This window comes from Elaeis guineensis, chromosome 14 (genome assembly GCF_000442705.2).
Source record: "Elaeis guineensis isolate ETL-2024a chromosome 14, EG11, whole genome shotgun sequence".
Classification (NCBI taxonomy): domain Eukaryota; kingdom Viridiplantae; phylum Streptophyta; class Magnoliopsida; order Arecales; family Arecaceae; genus Elaeis; species Elaeis guineensis.
The window spans coordinates 54,272,976-54,292,374 of NC_026006.2; the positions used below are offsets into that span (position 1 = coordinate 54,272,976).

At 34.0% G+C, this 19,399-nt stretch overlaps 1 pseudogene; it reads left to right on the forward strand.

Annotated features, from left to right (window-relative positions):
- The first annotated feature begins 8,193 nt into the window (after positions 1-8,193).
- LOC140853692 (uncharacterized) lies at positions 8,194-8,742 on the forward strand (annotated as a pseudogene).
- Positions 8,743-19,399: the final 10,657 nt, after the last annotated feature.

Consider the following 19,399-nt stretch of genomic DNA (forward strand, 5'->3'; position numbering starts at 1 on the left):
CCCTATAGTCGAAATATAAGAAATCTAGCTCATGAGCTAAATCTCCTCAGATGTGTTTAGACACATCTTTTTGGAGAAATATATGCCTTGCCTAAGGGGTAGAAGTTCTCTTTTAAAGTTTTCATGCTGAACCTCTTCAGCACCTCCTTTATATACTTTACCTATTAAAAGCCTAGCATCTTATCAGATCTGTCTCCATAAATTTTCAATCCAAGATAATTTTTTTTGATCTTTTTGGAGGACTTTTTTTGGTAACCAACTCTTGACCGTAGTCAGCATGGGAATAACCTTCTCAATCAGGAGAATCTCATCCTCTCATCGATCTTTTTGAAAACTCAAGGTTCCTCTTTGTTTTTGATGAAATCAAACTATTTGATTGCATCAATCCAACTCTAAGATGCTTGTATTAATCCAAAAATGGATCCATACAGCTTGCAGATCTTGTGATCTCTATCACCAGAAGTAAAACCCATCAGGCTGCTGCTCCATATAGATATCTATCCAAGATATACATTAAGAAAATAATTTTCACATCCATCTGCATCTAATTTTTTTTATAGATCTATTTATACTCAATGGGTACAATACCCTCTGGTGGATCTACTAAGATTAGATTTGGCTGGAATGTATCAACTCAATCGTTGACTTTATTGCTTTCATCTATTTTTCAGAATTGATGTTGTATATCATCTCATCATAGGTCTTAGGATCAACTTCTTGTCTCTATCTTCCATAAAGGAACACTTCCTCTACATCCTCTGAAAGCATATCTAAATATCTTTCATGAGGATGGGAAACCTTACTAGATCTACGAGGTGGTGGAGGTCCTACACTAACTGACTCAGAATGAATAGGCACAATCAAATCTCCAACTTGTTGCTCTTTAGAGACTCTCTTCAAGCTCAATTTCCTCCCACTACCACCATCTTAGGTAAATTATTTTTTTAAAATATAGTATGATGGATCACAATCACATTGTGATCTACTAAAAAGTATAATTAGTATCCTATTCAACAGATTAAAGTATGTCCCTAAAGAAGTAAGGGTTAGTGAGTGAACCTCCTGATGGACCAGTCCATATCCAATAGGATCCTAATCCTCTCTTTCGATACCTCATTGAGCTGAGGCGAATCAGGAGGAATCCACTGTGAGACTATACCATTTTTATGAGATAATTCTAAAATTTTTACTAAGGTATACACCTCCTCGATCTAATCGAAGAACACCTAAGGATTTCCCATCAAATGGGTTTGTATGTAGTGGTCCTCTCGCCATATCCCACAAGAGATGGTTTGATCAATTTTTTTTGAAGACAGGATCCACAAAATTAGAATTTATGTGTCAAGAAGATGTTCCCTTTCCAAGTTTGTATATCCTGTCCTCTTCAAAATGATCTTATTTGAGGTACCACATAGATTTATCTCATCCATAAATCTCTCAGATCCTACGGCATACTCACTGTCCGAATACATCAACATGCAAACAGATCTGATAGACCTTCACAAAGTGTGTCATCCTTCTTCTTTAGGTTATCTAGGTAGGAGGATAATTTCTATCTGAGTGGCCATCAGTACTGCAGCGAAAATATTTTTCTTTGACTGGCGTCTTCTCTTTAAGAAGATCCTTTTTTGGTTCATTCTCCCAAAGACCTTTTATTCTAAGAGACTCTCTCTTAGAACTAGATTTTTCATAATAAGAATGCAGCCCCTTGAACTTTTCAAGATCTCTTTAGTGATTACCAATATGTTTAGCAATTTCGGTAATGCACTATCATTCTCGTTCATATAGCAGTTTATTATAAACTGATCAAATAAACCATTAAGGGACTGCTGGATCTAATCCACTTAGTTTCTCATGCATGGTCATCTTGAGCTCATAAGGTTCTTAACCATTGTTAAACAATGATCATGAACAAACTACTCAACATGCAGTCGAACTCATGCTCACCACATAACTATTGTAGGTGAGTTATCATAGCCTTAATTCTTGATATCCTCATGCTGGCACTAAGGTCAAGATATAGCGTCTAACCTAATTAATGTTATCCATTCGTTTCTTAAGTGCTGAACATTTCAACGGTTGGATGGTTTGGTAATACAAGAAAATCTTGATGTAAAACATACCCTAATCTTTTCCAGAGTTCAAAACCATTCTGACATCCTAAGTCAGTTCTTCTCGATCAATTGATTGTATCTTGGACTTGGTCGATCAAATTGAGTTTGGGTTTTAAAATAAGTCAAATACTTATTAAGTCCAATCCTATTAGACTAATGAAATCCAGTTTGAGTCAAACTCAAACTTGAAGTTAATCAAATTAAATCTGATTTAACTTGATCAGGATCCAATCCCATTATTTGATCAAATCAAATAATTTAGCAACTATTATAATTTGAGAGAGTCCCAATCCAATATAACTCTTAGAGATCCGGTCCAGAGGGACTCTATTCGGGCTATAGAATTTGAAGCTGAGCTATGAACTGAAAAGAAAAGAAGATTCTAATTAGATATTTGTACTAGATTTTAAAATTTATTCTAGATACTTTAAGAAATAAATTAGACTCCCACTATTTTTTCGGATCCCAATACTCCTCGAGTTGGAAAGTGAAAACTCCTACGCTATTAGGGTTCCTAGTGGGTACTGCGGTCCTACTGTTTTTGTATGCACCTCACCTAATAGTTATTGATGGCATATTAAATCAATAGGTGGATAACTCATGTCCAATGCATCTCATGCATGTTGTAGCGATTCGATTTCTAAGTCATGTGGGCTCACCTAATAGTTATTGACCATACTTCTTAGTTAAGTCAAATCCATCGCTCACCAACAGGTATAAAGTTATCGTTAGATCCCTCACCTAATAGTTATTAGGCCTAACCCCATTTTTACCTGGAGCATCTCATACTATAGAGTGGTTGCATCTTTCACTACAAGAATCTGATAGTTTAGAGACAGACATTTAGCAACATCCAAGATCGATTGGTATATCGTCGTTAATAGTGATAGAATTGTGACAACATAGTGACAAACTATAAAAGTTATCGCTGAAACACTCGCGGGTGCATTAGTGACTAATTCATGATGGATTTGTAACAGTTATAAAATTTACAATAGCAATAGAATATGGACAGAAAAATATCCGTCGCTATAATTGGCGTGTAATTTTCACATATTTTTAGTAATGGTGTAGCGATAAAATAGCGACATTTTTCTGATAAAGGAGAGACGGAACAGCGACCATATAGTGACAACACTCAAACATTGTCGTTGTGGCACTCGCAGGTGATCTAGAGACAAATTTGTGACAGAATAATGACCGCTATATGATTCATAATAGCGACAGAATGGTGACGGATATGCTTCAGCCGTTAAAGTTATCGTGTAATTGCCACGTAATATTAGTAATGACGTAGCGATATAATAGTGACACTTTCCTAATAAAAGAGAGAAGGAACAGCGACAACATAGTGACAACACTCAAACATTGTCACTATAGAACTTGCTGGTGATCTAGTGATAGATTTGTGATGGAATAATGATTTCTACATGATTTATAATAGTGACGAAATTGTGATGAATATGCATCAATCGCCAAAATTGGTATACAATTATCACGTAATATTATCACAGAACAGTGATAACAAAGTGACAACATCCAAACGTTGTCGCTATAGCGCTCGCAGGTGATCCAGCGACAGATTTGTGACGGAATAATGACCGCTATATAGTAATAAAATTATGACGGATATGTATCAGTCACTAAAATTGGTGCATAATTCTCACGCAATATTAGCAGCGGCATATCGACAGAATAGCAACAATGATGTGAAAAAAGAGAGATGGAATAGGAATTAGATAGAGACAGATGTTGTTCTCAACATAATACCTTTTAGAGATAGTATAAAGAGTGATCATGGACAAATCTGTGATACATGTAACGATGATATTGTGACAGATTAGTGACATATTATATGTCCTGAATAGTTTTCCTTTAGTGACTGAATAGCGATCAATTATCAATGGATATATATTCTCAAACAAAATATTAAAGGGAGACTAGCGATAAATTTGCAACTGTATTTTGAGAACAATAGTTGTGTAGCGATGACTGAGTGACAGCAGAGAGACGGATCTTTATTTTTTATCTGCAACAGGGGTGGAATAGAAATAGAATCGAGATCGAAATTTAAATTTTGATAATTATTTTTAGATTTATTTTTTTTAAAACTATTCTTTATTGTACTTTGAGATATCTATTAATTATGTAATTAATGCATTAAAAATTTCAAAAAAAATAAGTTAGTACCATCAAATTTAATTATGTCAAATTTTTAAATTGATTTATTTAAATTAAATTATTTTTTATTACATGTTAATTTGCTTGTCTATTATGTGATTTATGTATTAAAATTTTTAAGATAAATCAATTAATGTCATAAAATTTAATCCTAATCAATTGTTTTGAGATTGATTTATCTAAAATTATTAATCATTTATTGTACTTTTACCACACATACATTAAATACTTTAAAGTTACTCTAAAAATAATTTAAAACTATCTTTAGTTTACTTTAAATTAAGTTAATTAAATTAATCATTTTAAATTTTAAACTGTTCAATCAGTACAGAGCATACCACAAGTTTCACTCATTCTAATTTGAAATACTTCTCGATGATGAGCTAGCCGATGGCCCTATTGATCTTGGTAGATAGTAGCCACTTCAGCTCCTGCAATATCTACCGAATTCAAGATGACATGCTCCATAATATTGATAAGTCAATGATCTAATGGAGTTGGACTTCTCCAGTTTACGAGCCAACAGCTTAAATAAGTCCAACGATCCTCCTAGATTATTAATCCATAGTGGCCAAAATGATTCACATTAAATCTGATGGTCCTCCTAGATCATTAATTTACTTGAAATGTGCTTAATCTATTTCTGTTGTATTTAAGCCAACCCGCTTAATATGTTTAAATCCATTAAATCTAAATTGATTTAACATGTTAAATCTATGTATATATCTTAATTTGATCTATTTAATAAATAGATTACATGGATCAGATCAAATCACCTATCTAATGATCAAATTGGATTCAAATTAAAATTTTTATTTTACTAATATAAATAGATTGAATTAGAATTGACAAATTTTTGATCTAATTTATATCTAATTTAACTCGATCTGATTGTCAATTCTACCTTAACAATGGTTCAAAATAAATTAGATATGACTTTCAAATGTAAAATTTTGCTTGGCACCTGGCAACTCGCGCTCAAGCCTCCCACTCGATTGAGACTTCCAAAAACAAGTGAGGAAATACCCAATGCAAACCCTAGCTAGCCATCCTCCCACTTGATTGAAACTTTTGAAAATAAAAACAGAAAGGAAATACCCAACGCAAAACCCCAGCACCCGTCGTCCAATCCTATTCGGCCGCCCCAAGCCTCCCACCCGATTGGAACTCCTGAGGATGAAAAAAGGGAGGGGAAAATAGGATGAAAACAGAGGATAAAACCACGAAAATAGAGGAAAGACAGAAAAATTTAAGGTAAGACCTTTTCCCTGATCATTTTTTTTTCACTTCTTTTTCTATTCGTTTCATTTTTTTTTGGGGGTAAGGAGAGCACTTAAGAGAGATGGTGGGGTTTCTCAGGTTCCATTTTGGGCTTTTGTCTGAAATATATAGGATTCCAGTCATTTTTGGCGGTGTGAGTTGGTTCTTGAGATGAAAACAAAGAAAAAATCATCGAAAAGATGAAAGAAATCAAAAGTCCTTCATTTCCCCACATAGATTGATATATTTGTTTTCCTTTCCCTTTTTTTCTTTTCGTTTCATTTTCTTTTTTAGATATCTGTGGGGAAGGAGGACTTTGTATAGGTATGGAACTGATATGCATTAGAACTGATATACATTCTATAAGCATGAAACTGTAAACTCTTGAAGTTAGCTGTTTATATGTTAAGAACTTTTTATTTTAATAAGTTTGGGGTTTTGAACTCTCTTGATTTTTTTTTTAATTTTTGCATACTATTTTTGAGTATATATTTGCTTAAATTTTGTTATTTATCACTTGATAGAATAAGCAGAGATGACGAATCGAAGTTGGATGCATCGTAGGATTTATAAGGGAATGGTGACAGATGAATTTAAGAATGGAGTTACTAAGTTTATTGACATTGCAATTTCTAATCCATCATACATGAAACATGGAAAAATTCTTTGCCCTTGTCTTAAGTGTAAGAATAAAAAATTTTTGATACCTGATGAAGTGACGGTTTATCTCTACAAGAAAGACTTTGTTGATGGCTATCGGACCTGGACACTGCATGAAAAATCTTATTCTAGATCTGAAGAGTCTGGTCTTAAAACTATTAATAGAGGAGTGGCAGGTGGTATGAACTCTTATGTGGATATGGTTATAGATGCCACAAGGATGCCTGAATTGAATAATGATGCTAGGGAGGATTTTGATGAAGTTCCAAATCCAACAGCTGCTAAGTTCTATGAATTGCTTAAAGATGCTGACGAGTCACTATGGGAGGTTGCAGTAAGCATATTAGGTTATCAGCGGTCACTCAGTTGTTGAATTTGAAATCAGAGTTTAGTATGAGTGAGGTATGTTACAATCAAATACTTTTAATAATTAAAAGTATGTTGCTTGAGGATGAGAAGTTGTCTGAAGATGTCTATCAATCAAAAAAAATTGTGAAGGAATTGGGATTGAGCTATCAAAAGATAGATATTTATCTAAATTTTTGTATGTTGTACTACATGAATGATAGTCAGAAAATAGACTGTTCTATAGTGGCCATCCTCGATTCAAGTCCAATGAGGAGGTGGGCAAAAAAAAAAATAATGTACCACATATGGTATTGTGATATTTTCCTCTTGCTTCTAGACTCCAACGATTATATATATCAAGCAAGACTGCAATGCATATGAGATGGCATAAAGAAGGGGTTCGGTGTGATTCTGCTGTAATTTCGCATCCGACAGATGGGGAAGCATGGAAGCAATTTGATTTGATGCATCCAGAGTTTTCAAGTGATTGTCGGAATATTAGATTAGGCCTTTGTACTGATGGGCTCAATCCATTCACATCAAGCTCAACACCTTATTCATGCTGGCCTATTTTTTTGACTCTGTATAATCTACCTCCTGGAATGTGCATGGATAGACGTAATTTGTTCCTAATATTGGTTATTTCTAGTCCGAAGTCACCTAGTAAAAGCATAGAAGTTTGCTTAAGGTCATTAATCGATAAACTACAGATGTTGTGGAATAAGGGTGTTTGCACTTTTGATGCACATTGAAAATAAAATTTTAACATGAAGGCTGCACTAATGTGGACAATTAGTGATTTTTCTGCTTATGGGATGTTGTCAGGATGGAGCACACACGGCAGACTTGCATATCCTTACTGTATGAGAGATACCAAATCTTTCATACTAAAGGGTGGCAGTAAGAAGTCATGTTGGTTTGACTGTCATCGATAATTTCTTCCCTCCAATCATACGTTTTGAAAATAAAAGGATGCATTTACTAAATCCACCGTGGAGAAAAAAGGTCCAATACTTCGATTGACCGAAAGGGAAGTGAAAGCTAGAGTAGAACAGTTTGATCAAATCATTTTTGGTACTAAGAGTGATCCATAAAAACTCAATGAATTTAGGATGGAGCATAATTGGCTTAAAATAAGTATATTTTGGGAGTTGCCTTATTGGTCCACGAACCTCATTTGTCACAACTTGGATGTTATGTATGTTGAGAAGAATGTATTTGATAATATTTTTAACATTGTCATGGATATTAAAGACTAGACAAAAGATACTTTGCAAGCCCGTTGTGATTTAAAACAATTCTGCAAATGATCGAAGCTTGAGTTAAAAGAAGTTGGAGGCAAATTGGTTAAACCCAAGGCATCCTTTGTCTTAGCCCAAAACCAAATTAAGGATGTGTGCGAGTGGGTTAAACAATTGAGGTTTCCAGATGGATATGTTTCTAATATAGCTCGACGTGTAAATGTGGGTGAGGGCAAAATACACGGTATGAAAAGTTATGATTGTCATGTATTCATGCAGAGGTTGATACCTTTAGCATTTCATGATCTACTACCAAAGTCAATATGGGGGGCATTGACTGAGCTTAGTCAATTCTTCAGATATTTATGTATTCCTGAATTTCAAGTCAGATGGAATTGCTTGAGAAAAGTATAGTAGAGATAATTTGTAAGCTAGAAAAAATATTTTCTCTTGCATTTTTTGATTCAATGGAGTACCTAACCATACATTTGCCATATGAGGCAAAGGTGGGAGGGCCTGTGCAATATAAATAGATATACCCTTTTGAGAGGTAAATCTTTCCATCATTATGTTTTTTATTTCATGCATGTCGTAATAAGTATGAATTAATTTAATCTTTATGCTTATTGTTTTAGGTGCATGCATGAATTAAAGAAAAAAATTCGTAACAAAGCTAAGGTTGAAGGTTCGATTAGCAAAGCGTATATAGTTGAAGAAATTTTTAATTTTTGCTCGCTTTATTTCGAACCTTATATTCAAACTCGACCTGAAATGATGATGGTGGATTTGTTGATGTTCAAGATCGCCTATCTATATTCACATATTCGGATCGTCTATTAGGGAGAAGTTGGAAACAGTATTTGTCGGATGAAGAGATATGAGCCGCTGAGTTATACATTCTCCTAAATTGCATTGAGGTTGAAATTTATATTGAGTAAGTTTTCAGTCCATCTTATATTTACTCATTCTAATCATATAGCTATTTATTTGTACTGGTTTATGAATGCTAATGAGGTTGTCCTCACATAAAATGTTAGAAAATTTGATAATGAACTACGATAAAATAATCCTTCCATTACTGATGCTGAGGTTGAAAAAATGCGTGAACTGCATTTTTCATAGTGGATAAAAGAGCTTGTAAGTTTTAATTACATAATTTAATTTATTCAAATAAAATGATACAATATGATCCTGAAGCTTGTTATACTATTGTTTCTATTTTAGGCTAACAGAAATGAAATTCAAGATCCAAAAGTTTGAAAGTTTATCTATGGTCCTTCTAAAGAAGTGCGATGTTACGATGGTTATATAGTGAATGGTTATCGATTTCACACTCGTGCTTATGGGCAAAATAAGAGGACAAATAATAGTGGTGTTTGTGTTCGGGGGAACAATTATAATGAAAATGAATTAGATTACTATGGCATTTTGGAAGAGGGGTTGGAATTGGATTACATTGGACATGGTAATCATGTAGTTATTTTCAAATGTCATTGGTTTGACCCTTCACAAGGAGTTAGGATTGATAAAAAATACAACATTGTTGATGTTAATCATAAGTCAAAATTGAGTATGTATGAGCCATTCATATTAGCAAGCCAGTCGCAATAAGTGTACTACACCAAGTATCCGAATTCAAAGAATAAAGAAAGAAATGATTGGTGGGCTGTTTGTAAAGTGAAAGCCAAATTGTTTCCCAATGAGATATATGAAAATGAGTCAATGAAAGAGAGATCAAAAGATGATGATTGTTACCAAGATAACGAAGTAGGACCATCTCACATTTATTCTACCATGGATGATAATCTTAATGAAGCCATAATACTTAATGATGAAGATCCAGTAGAAGAAATTGATCCAAGAGAGGTGTTAAGATATATTGATGATATTGATGATGGAGACAAGGTTGAGGATTATATAAGAAGAGGAAGAAGAGCTCCAACATGATCGTGATGATGGTGAGACGAGGGACAATATTGAGTTGGAACCAGATGCACCTAGTGATGATAATATTAATTTTGTTTAATGTCTAGGTATATAATATTGTGTTTTTTTTTAAAAAAATATTTTCTTTAATTTTTATGTACTTATATGAGTTTTCATTATGTTTTTTTATATATTAAATACTAATATTTATTTATGATAATTTATCTTATATGTGATGTTTGTTTCAAAAAATAATATGAGGCGTTTGAAGAGTTTGAAGAATTCTAAAGAAGGAAAGTTGGCTCCAAAATGGGGGATCACAAAATATTGTGCGCAAACGCCGAAAGGGGGTGATCAACATCAATCTGGAGATGGATCTCTATGATGATCTCCATCTAACCACACAACTTATGAGTTGCATTTGGCATGCATGTTATTTTTCATATTCTACTGATAATAAATACGGTATGGTATTTATTAAATTAAAAATTGCTTTTAGAAATAATTGAAGCATGTAATCAAGATATTACATAACTACCAAAAGAATCAAGATACTATGGAAATTTGAGCACTTAACTATAGTTAAAAGAACTGATCTTTACATTGGTGATGCATAAAACTCTAGCAGTATATCTAAGTACAATACACTAATAAGCCTCTAGCAGATGAATTAAGAGATCTCCTTATATACGGTTCAGAACTTGAAATAATAATAGACATGGGAAGAGGACTTCATACCTTATGGTAAGATACTATTTGTTAACTCTTTTTGTAGAACCATTTGTCATAACATGAATGCATAATGACATAAATACCTGTATTTTGGATAAAAATACAGCTCAAGAGACTACATCTTCGGACTTAACGGCATCTACAACTATAGTCAATGCACTTCAAGACACAACACCATTGGGGATAGTCCAAGACAATGCACCTTCAAACACAGAATATTTAGAGACAATCCAAGATAATGCTACTCGAGACACAGCGTCACCACCAGAGGTAACCCGAGACACAGCACCACCTACAGCATCTACAAATATAGCACCAGGAGAACCAGAATCGGTCTCCGAAGATGATGAAGAGCCTGTCTTGGTTGGGATTGAGTTGACTGTCATTCCTACACATGCACCATAAATAAAAATAAAAGTAGGCTTTGTGGTTATTCTATATTGTATAAATGTACATGTTGGTACTTAACTATGGTTCCTTTGTATTGTTTTTGTTTTAGGAAGAAATTCTATCCTGGTGATGCCGCGCGATACATCTCAAGGAAGGTTTTGGATAACCTTCCAAATGGTTGTATCAGATACTCCATGTATCCCATGGAGTTGAAGAACTTCTTGTTTGATGTGTTTCTTGTATACATGAAATAAACTTGTTTAGTAATTACATACTTGATTCTTATTTTTATTAATTTTAGGTTAATACTTTTTTCTGATTGATGTGATTCTATAACATTTACAAGATAGTTATAAATTTTCTCTTGGCCTTACTAAAGGTGTATTGAAAAAGATTTTCATGAAAGTTGCAGGAAGATGACTTAGTCAAAAATTAAACTATTTAAGAAAATGGATAATGCAAAATAATAATACAGAAGATTTGAGTGAAACAATTGGTAAAGGACTCTCTTTTATGACTGCTAAGAAATGGACTAGCTTGGTGGCAGAGTGGACAAAAGAAGAATGGCAGAAGAAGTCAAAGACTGCATCAAAGAACCATCAACAGTCTGACATGAGCATCCACACAGGTGGGTCTGCTACCATGTATGCTCATGATAGGCGTATGCTATGTACTTTTAGAGCTCTCTTTGACACTAATCTTATCCTGCAAGCACCTTGATTTTCGAATTTGGTTTTTGATTTTTTCAATATTTGGAGACGTGTTTAATTACACTATCATCCAACCTTCCACACCTTCTTCAGATCAATTTTTATTTTTTTGGTAAAAGATAGAATATTTATTTAAGCTATAACAAAAGATACATTGTAGCAACAAACCAAAATAGAGGATTTGAAAAGATAGAAAAGAATTAAAGCTGTATATATGAAACAGATCCGAAAACTAAGATGATATGGAGCTAGGCATGTATTAATTTAAAGCTGTTTTCTTTTTTCCTTTTTTCATTTTTTTTTACTATAATTGTTGATATTTGAGTTCAGATCAATATTTGGAGACATGTTTGAAGTACTTGTTGTTGCCTTTATGGTACTTTTTCATAAGCATTGAACATTAATTTAAAGTCTTTAAATTATTACAGAAAATGATGCTCGATAGACTGATATGTCATAAATAGTTGTTTGAACATATTCACAAGAGAAAAGATGGTATCTTTACATCTAAAAAATCAAAGATAGTGAGTGTAAGTATTTTTTTTTTTTTTGTTCTTTTTTATTTTGCATATTTACTGTCGTAAGGCATGTTGTCATATTAATTGTTTATATACTGAATTTTTTTTTGATTTTAAAAAATTGCAGAAGAAATATGATACTATCATGCGACAAAAATATGGTGAGGACCTATCTTCCCATCCTTCTTTGGATGAGGAGGCTTGGCTGGCTGCTGCAGGACCGTCCAAAAAGGATAGAGTATTTGAGTTAGGTTATACCTTAGTTCTTCCATCTAAATTCAATAATACATCATCTCAAAATAGCATCATTGGATGTGGTCTGCAGCCACATTCAAATGATAAGGTGACGAAGGAGATGCATCTTATATGGAAGAATATGGATAAGTTAAATCAGAATATTCAAGTACAATAAAATTCAATAGGTCAGATTTTTCTTGTATAACAGCAATCTATAGACCGGATTCTTCATGGTTTGTCTCAATTGATACATCCACAACCACCACTAACATCATCTAGATCGACTACTGAGCATTCTCTTAGATCTTTGGATACGACTCCGACTATAGCTCCATGATGTTGGTCATCTACTTGGTGGGCTGCTCCTCTTGGATGGATGCCACCACACCCATACACTCCATCGACATTTTCTTCGATGGTTCAAACTTCAACTCGACCTCAAGTAGTTGAAGAAATATAACTTTTATATCTTTCTTCATTTTTTGTGCTATATCATACTTATACGTGGATATATGATGTTTAGGGCTCTACTTCGAAGCAGCATGCTTCAGAGAAAGATAGAAGTGGATATAGCTATGGTAGAGGGGATACACATCTAGGCACTTCATAGTTTGTTTTGTGTCACTTGTCTTGTTTTAGATACTTTATTGTTTGGGTATTTTATGTGTTTTAGATATATATGATTGACATTATATGTATTCTATGTGCATCTGCATATACTTATGGTGTTGTGAACATTATAATTCATTGGTTTTGGATAAAATATTATAGATTCCATGATTGAGTGTATGTTGTGAAATGGAGGAATTGATATAACCTGATGCAGGAAATAGGAGATTGGATATTGCTCTTATGGATGTTATTAGTTATATAGGTATTAATTTTAGGTATTGAAAAAAATATAAAAATTAAAAATTTTATTGACAAAATAGAAACGGACTGTTGATGGAATCTAATCTTAAAAACAAAATTAATGACGAAATTGTGATAGATTAAAGACTAACAAAGATGTTAGATAAATAGTGTAGCGACAGAATAGTGACATAATAGCAACAATATATATTTATATTTAACGACACACTAGCAATAAACTAGCGATTAATGAGACACTACATTAACGACCACATACTGACAACATAACGATAGAAAATATTTAGTTTTAATGATAGATTAGTGACAAAGTAGCGATGAATAATATATTATATTAGCAATTGAATATTATCAGAATAGTGATAGACGATAAGTTTTTGTAATTATATTAAAGACTGCATAACAATGGATTAGTGATATTTTAATTTTTTTTAATTTTTTTAGTGATGGAATTGTGACACATTAGAGATAAATCATTGCATCTTATTAGGATTGTGCCTTGATTTTAGCAACGATCGAAATGGCATCGTTAATCTGTCACTAAATAAATTTAGTGATGGATTATCGACAGCAAAAACATCCATCACTAGTTTAGTGACGAAGCTTTTTGCTACAGTCTTAATTTCGTTGCTAATCAATCGCTAGGCGGTCTCTATCCGATTTAGCAACAGAATAGAGATGGAGTAAAGACGGATTTTATCCGTCGGTAATTAACAATTTTTTTGATCTCTATCCGATTTAGCGACGGAATAGAGATGGAGTAAAGACGGATTTTATCTATCGGTAATTAACAGTTTTCTTGTAGTATTTCTTGATGCAACTAAACCACTATAACTAGTTAAGAACAATCAACATCTGGAAGGGTCTGCACATATATAGCGGTAGAAGACCGCTAGACTTAATATTTATCGAGGAGGTTTGATTTAGGTCTCTTCTACATAGTCACATACATCTCATATAAATGATTGATCTGGTTCAGATCAGCATATCTCATATCTGACTAATCTAGTTTAGGTCAATATATCTCATGTCTGATCCAACTTAGTCAGCATGGGTAAACTCAAATGACCAAGCAATCTTATTCAAGACTTAACCAACTAAGTTGATCAGGTAAGTGAAATCGGTGGAAGGATCCATCGATGCTTGTCTTAGACACCAATGAATTGATCAGGTAAGTATGCTCCCAATTAAAAATTAACGATCAAAACTGTTAAGCTTATCTTAGACACCAATTGGTCAATCAAACTCGAATAGATCAATCTAGCTACTCGAACTCGATCCACTGAGCCAAATTTGATCTTGAGTTAATCAGCTAACATCAAATGTGAATCAATATGACTAACTACAACTAAAATCAATTTTGAGTCCCTTTGATCTAATCCTAATCAGCTATTAATCAGGTTCGATCAACTGCTTAAATCAACAAGGATTCTAAATTGATCTAATCAAAAAACTTAATTGTAGTCAATCACTAGACCTAATTTGTTCAACTCACACCCAAAACCCTATATTTTATGTAATAAATTTTAGATCTTAAATTTTTAATTTTAGATCTTTTAAATTCAGATCTTAATTCTCAATTAAGTACATTATGAACATGAATTTAGTTTAGATGTCGAAATAATTTTAGATTTAAATAATTTTATATTTTATATCTTATATAAAATTTTTTATCCATAGAAATGAGTCGACTCACTCTAGACTCGAGTCGATTCATAATAGTGGGTCGATTCAACTCTGAGATTGAGTTGACTCATCTATGATGAATAGAAATCCTGTTAGCCTCAGCTTGTACAACTGAGTCGGCTCACTTGCAAACTGAGCTGACTCACCAGGATCTTGAGTCGACTCAAACAAAAATTGAGTCGACTCGACAGACATGCCAGCCATAGATTTCAATTTTTCAGATCATATATACACTATTAAAAGTTCTAATTTAGATGTGAAAATAATTTTCAAATCTACACAACTTAAAAATGCATCATATACAAAAGATCCTAGGGTTTTGCTTTTGGATCTAGGGTTTTGCTTTTGGATCTAAGATTTTGCAGAAAATTAAGTTCTTTTCTTTTCACGGTTCTTCTACATGAGACATCACAAGCGGCACTCCTACACACCATAAGAGAATCTGTTGATTGGACAAGAGAAAAATTTTAATCCCTGCTTCCTCTTATGATCAGACAGATATGGTGATGTATCCATTCCAAGTATTAGGCTACTAAGACAACAAACTAATCTAGATCTATATCATGCATCACATATATTAAAAAATTAGATCTACAATATGTATCATATACATAAAAATTCAGATCTGTCACATGTATCCTATACATAAAAATTTAGATCTACCACATATATCACATACATAAAAATTTAGATCTACCACATGTATCACATACATAAAAATTTAGATCTACCACATGTATCACATGCACGATTATTTAGATCTACCACATATATCACATACCTAAAAATTTAGATCTACCATATGTATCACATGCACGAAAATTTAGATATACCACATATATCACATACACGATCATAGATTTTAGATCTAAAATTGATTCCATGCATGTTAAAAATTGATGTGGCTTTGATACCACATGAAGAAAATCTAGGTGATTTGCATGCAAAATTCATCTCATGAATATGACGCAATGAAAGATAAATATTAAAATATGTTAATATTAAAATCATGCTTTGATCTAATCAAGAAATCATCTAAGGATCGATTAACATGCATGAATAAATTTCATAAATAGATATGAAATCAGAAGAAAAAATAATTATACCTGAACCGCTATCCTTTTTCTTTCTTGGATCGGATCCTGCGGATGCTTAGGATCTCTGACATAGCCGCGCAAGCACCCAACCTCTATTGGTATCCACATGGAGATGATCTGATCGAAGCACCGAAGTCATCGAAGTGCTAACACTTTGCAGACCTTGCTTCTTAGCTTGGATCTGGATCTCCTTCTTCTAGATCTCGAAGAATAAAAATCTGTAGTACGAACTCTTCATGCTAATCAGATGGAATTTGAATAAGACCACCAAGAAGAGAAAAAAAAATATTTTTTTTCTCATCCACTCTTTCTAACCTCTCTCTCTCAGATCATATCTAGAGGATGTGGCGTGGAGATGAAAGGAAGAAGGGAGGAGGGCGATGGAAACAGCAATTGGCGACAAGGCAGAATCTCACAAAAAAATCCCATACCACCACATTATACTTTCTCCAATATATTTGTCGCACAAATATCAGCCCCAATGCCCTACCTAATCAGATTTGATCCTCTTCCTTATTTGAATCAAATTCAAATAGGAAGAAGGACCAAAAAGGGAGAGTTGGACTAAGAGAGAAGAGGCGCCAACTATTGGTCCCCTTTTCCTTTCACGCATGTAAGATACAGGCCCCCCCCCTTCTCTTCTTAAATTTTTGTCACACAAAAATTTAGCCTCCCTCATGCCTCCAACCAGATAAGGAAAAATTAAATAAATTTAAATTTAATTTAAAATTTAAATTAATTTTAATACTTATCTAGAAAGAGGCTCAAAGCAGAAGGGGAGGTGCCAACTAGCGCCTCCTCTTCTCTTCATGTGCACAAGAGAAGAGCTGGAGAATTCTTATGCCCCCACTGTTGGGAATAGTGTCCCAAAGTCAATCGTCAGCCTGTTGACGATTGTGCTCTTTTTTGTATTAGTACATGAATTATAAATAAATAAAAATTATTTTGATATTTTTTTATCACAAATGTTTCATCTTCTAATGAATTTCTGTGTTGTGGTGAAGTCCTTAGGACTATTTAGACTCGACAAAGGAGGATTTGTCGCTTAGTCCTTAAACATGTTCGCGACCAAATGATACGTTGTTACCAAGGACGACAATGTTTATCGAGCATAGGTCGTTGTGTGCCATATGGGTTGGTTGTCCTCATAACCAAAGAGTGTAGAGACACTGGTATGGCATACAGGTGAGATGTAATGATACATCTGCACTGAACGTGACCAACTCCGGAGCTATTTCTGCTGTCAAGATTTGCTCCGATGGGATATGGGTATAAATGTCCCTCCAACCTGAGACCGCCACGGTGACTTGCAAGCAACTCACTGTACTTAGGCACTGGACTATCTGAATTTCTAATTCAGTGACGGAAGGTTGCTGGGTGTAGTCAAGTACTTGACTTGTCGGTGCGTGTGTCAAGATGGGATTGACCACTCCAGTTTAGGAGCTGTGTACAGTCGTGTTTCAATTTAGCAAAACCTTGGCCAGGGTAGTCCTAGTGAGGAGTCACAGGACTAATTGAGTTGAGCACGATTCGAATGATATCATCAGGGTTGACAGTTTAACCCTGAGTCGTCCTAAACACAGGGGTCAAAAAGGATGAATTATACGGTAACCATATTCACGTAGGTTCTGAATGTTGCGATTGCGATTATTCGACCTATCCGATCATCGGGTACCATTGCTAGATGGTCACTTCGATTAGTACAGAAATTGATTCCTGTGCTGCCGGCTTAGGTTCGAACCTGTGGGGTCACACACATTAGAGGTTCCTTTCTGATCTGATGGCTGATTATGAGTCTTATCTATCTGAGACTCTATGATTGAGAATTAGGATTCTCTAATCATGAGTTCCACATATTTTGGGTACCGGGGTCAAAATTTTGAATTTCAAATTTTGAATTTGAAATTTGAACTCTTTGATCAGGGTTTCATATCGATGGTCTCTGATGCCGATTGCTCATCGGATTTGGACTCAATATTTATGAGAGGTTTAATTAGTGATTTAATCATTAATTAACTCAATTTGATTGAGTAATTATTTTTGGATCAAGTCCAATTAAATTGGATTCAGTTTGGATTGACCCGATTAGGTTAAATGTTGACCTAATCGCTAAGGTGGTTTAGTCTCTGATTTGATCAGAGGTTAGATTTAGTTAATTTCTGATTTGATTAGGATTTTATTGAGCCTAATTAAGCCTAATTATGTTGGGTTTAATCTGGTCTAATTGTGCTTAACCTATTTTAAACTAGGTTGGCTCAATTTGAATCAAACCACCTTGTTTTAAATTTCCTGCGACACCCAACTTCCTTGCACCCATTTGAATTCACGAGAAGAAACTTCTCATGAAATTTTTCTCACGCAAAACCCTTCCCCACACCCTCATTTGTGCGCCATATGGATGGATAAAATAATTAGTTAGCCATTCAAATTCAAAGCATGTTTGAATTTGAATGGATAACTTATCACTTGCCCTTTCATCCTTATCCATTTTGTGTGCCACATTACTTACACGAGAAAAGATTTCTCGTGAAATATTTTTCACGCACAAAGAGCCACGCCCCTTCTCTTCTCACGCCCAAAAGAATAGGGATAAGTTGGTTTTCGTTTGAATTCAAATTTGATTTGAATTCAAATTTGATTTGACCCATCAGCCCAAGTACTTAATTAATAGAATTAAGTGTTGTCTAGTAGGTCTAGAATTATGAATTAAGACCTAAGACAATTGCATAAACTTGTGGGTCAATGGGTTAGATGAATTAGGTCCATAATTGGGTTAGACCTAAGGTTAGTTTAAAAAATAGACTAAATGGAGTAATTGGTCAAATCTAATCAAAAGTTGAATTAGATTAGGTCAAGGATACTTTAGACTCAACTTCAATAGTTATAGTTGAATGGGTCCATGTCTTTAACTAGATCAAGATGGACTTAATTCATGGCTACGCGGTGGAGCCCTATTTACTAAGTTGATCAAAATTAAAACTAATGAACCGGTTGGTGTCTAAGGTAAGTTCGGCAGTTTTGACCAGTGGTTCTTAAGCGGGAGCTACTCGCATTGATTCGATCATTGACGAGTTAATGGCAAATCTCCACCACTGATCTCACTTACCTGGCCAATCTGATAAGTTAGATTTTGATTAAATCACTTGGTGATTAGAGCTCACCCATGTCATTAGGTAAATCAGTGTGACTGATTTAGGTGCTCCTAATGCCAGCTTTAATTAAATCCTTTTTTAATCTGACTTGGTGAAGTCAGTGGGAGGATTGAAATTGGCTGGATGATTTTTTTTCTACTATTCTTTAATAAAATCCTTAAAATTATTAGGTCCCTAAAATGATTAAATTATAATGATAACTAAGTCATAGCCTCCCATTAAGTGAGTGATAATGAGTCCATTAGTTCAATGATCATTGGAGGCCCAAAGGCCTGGT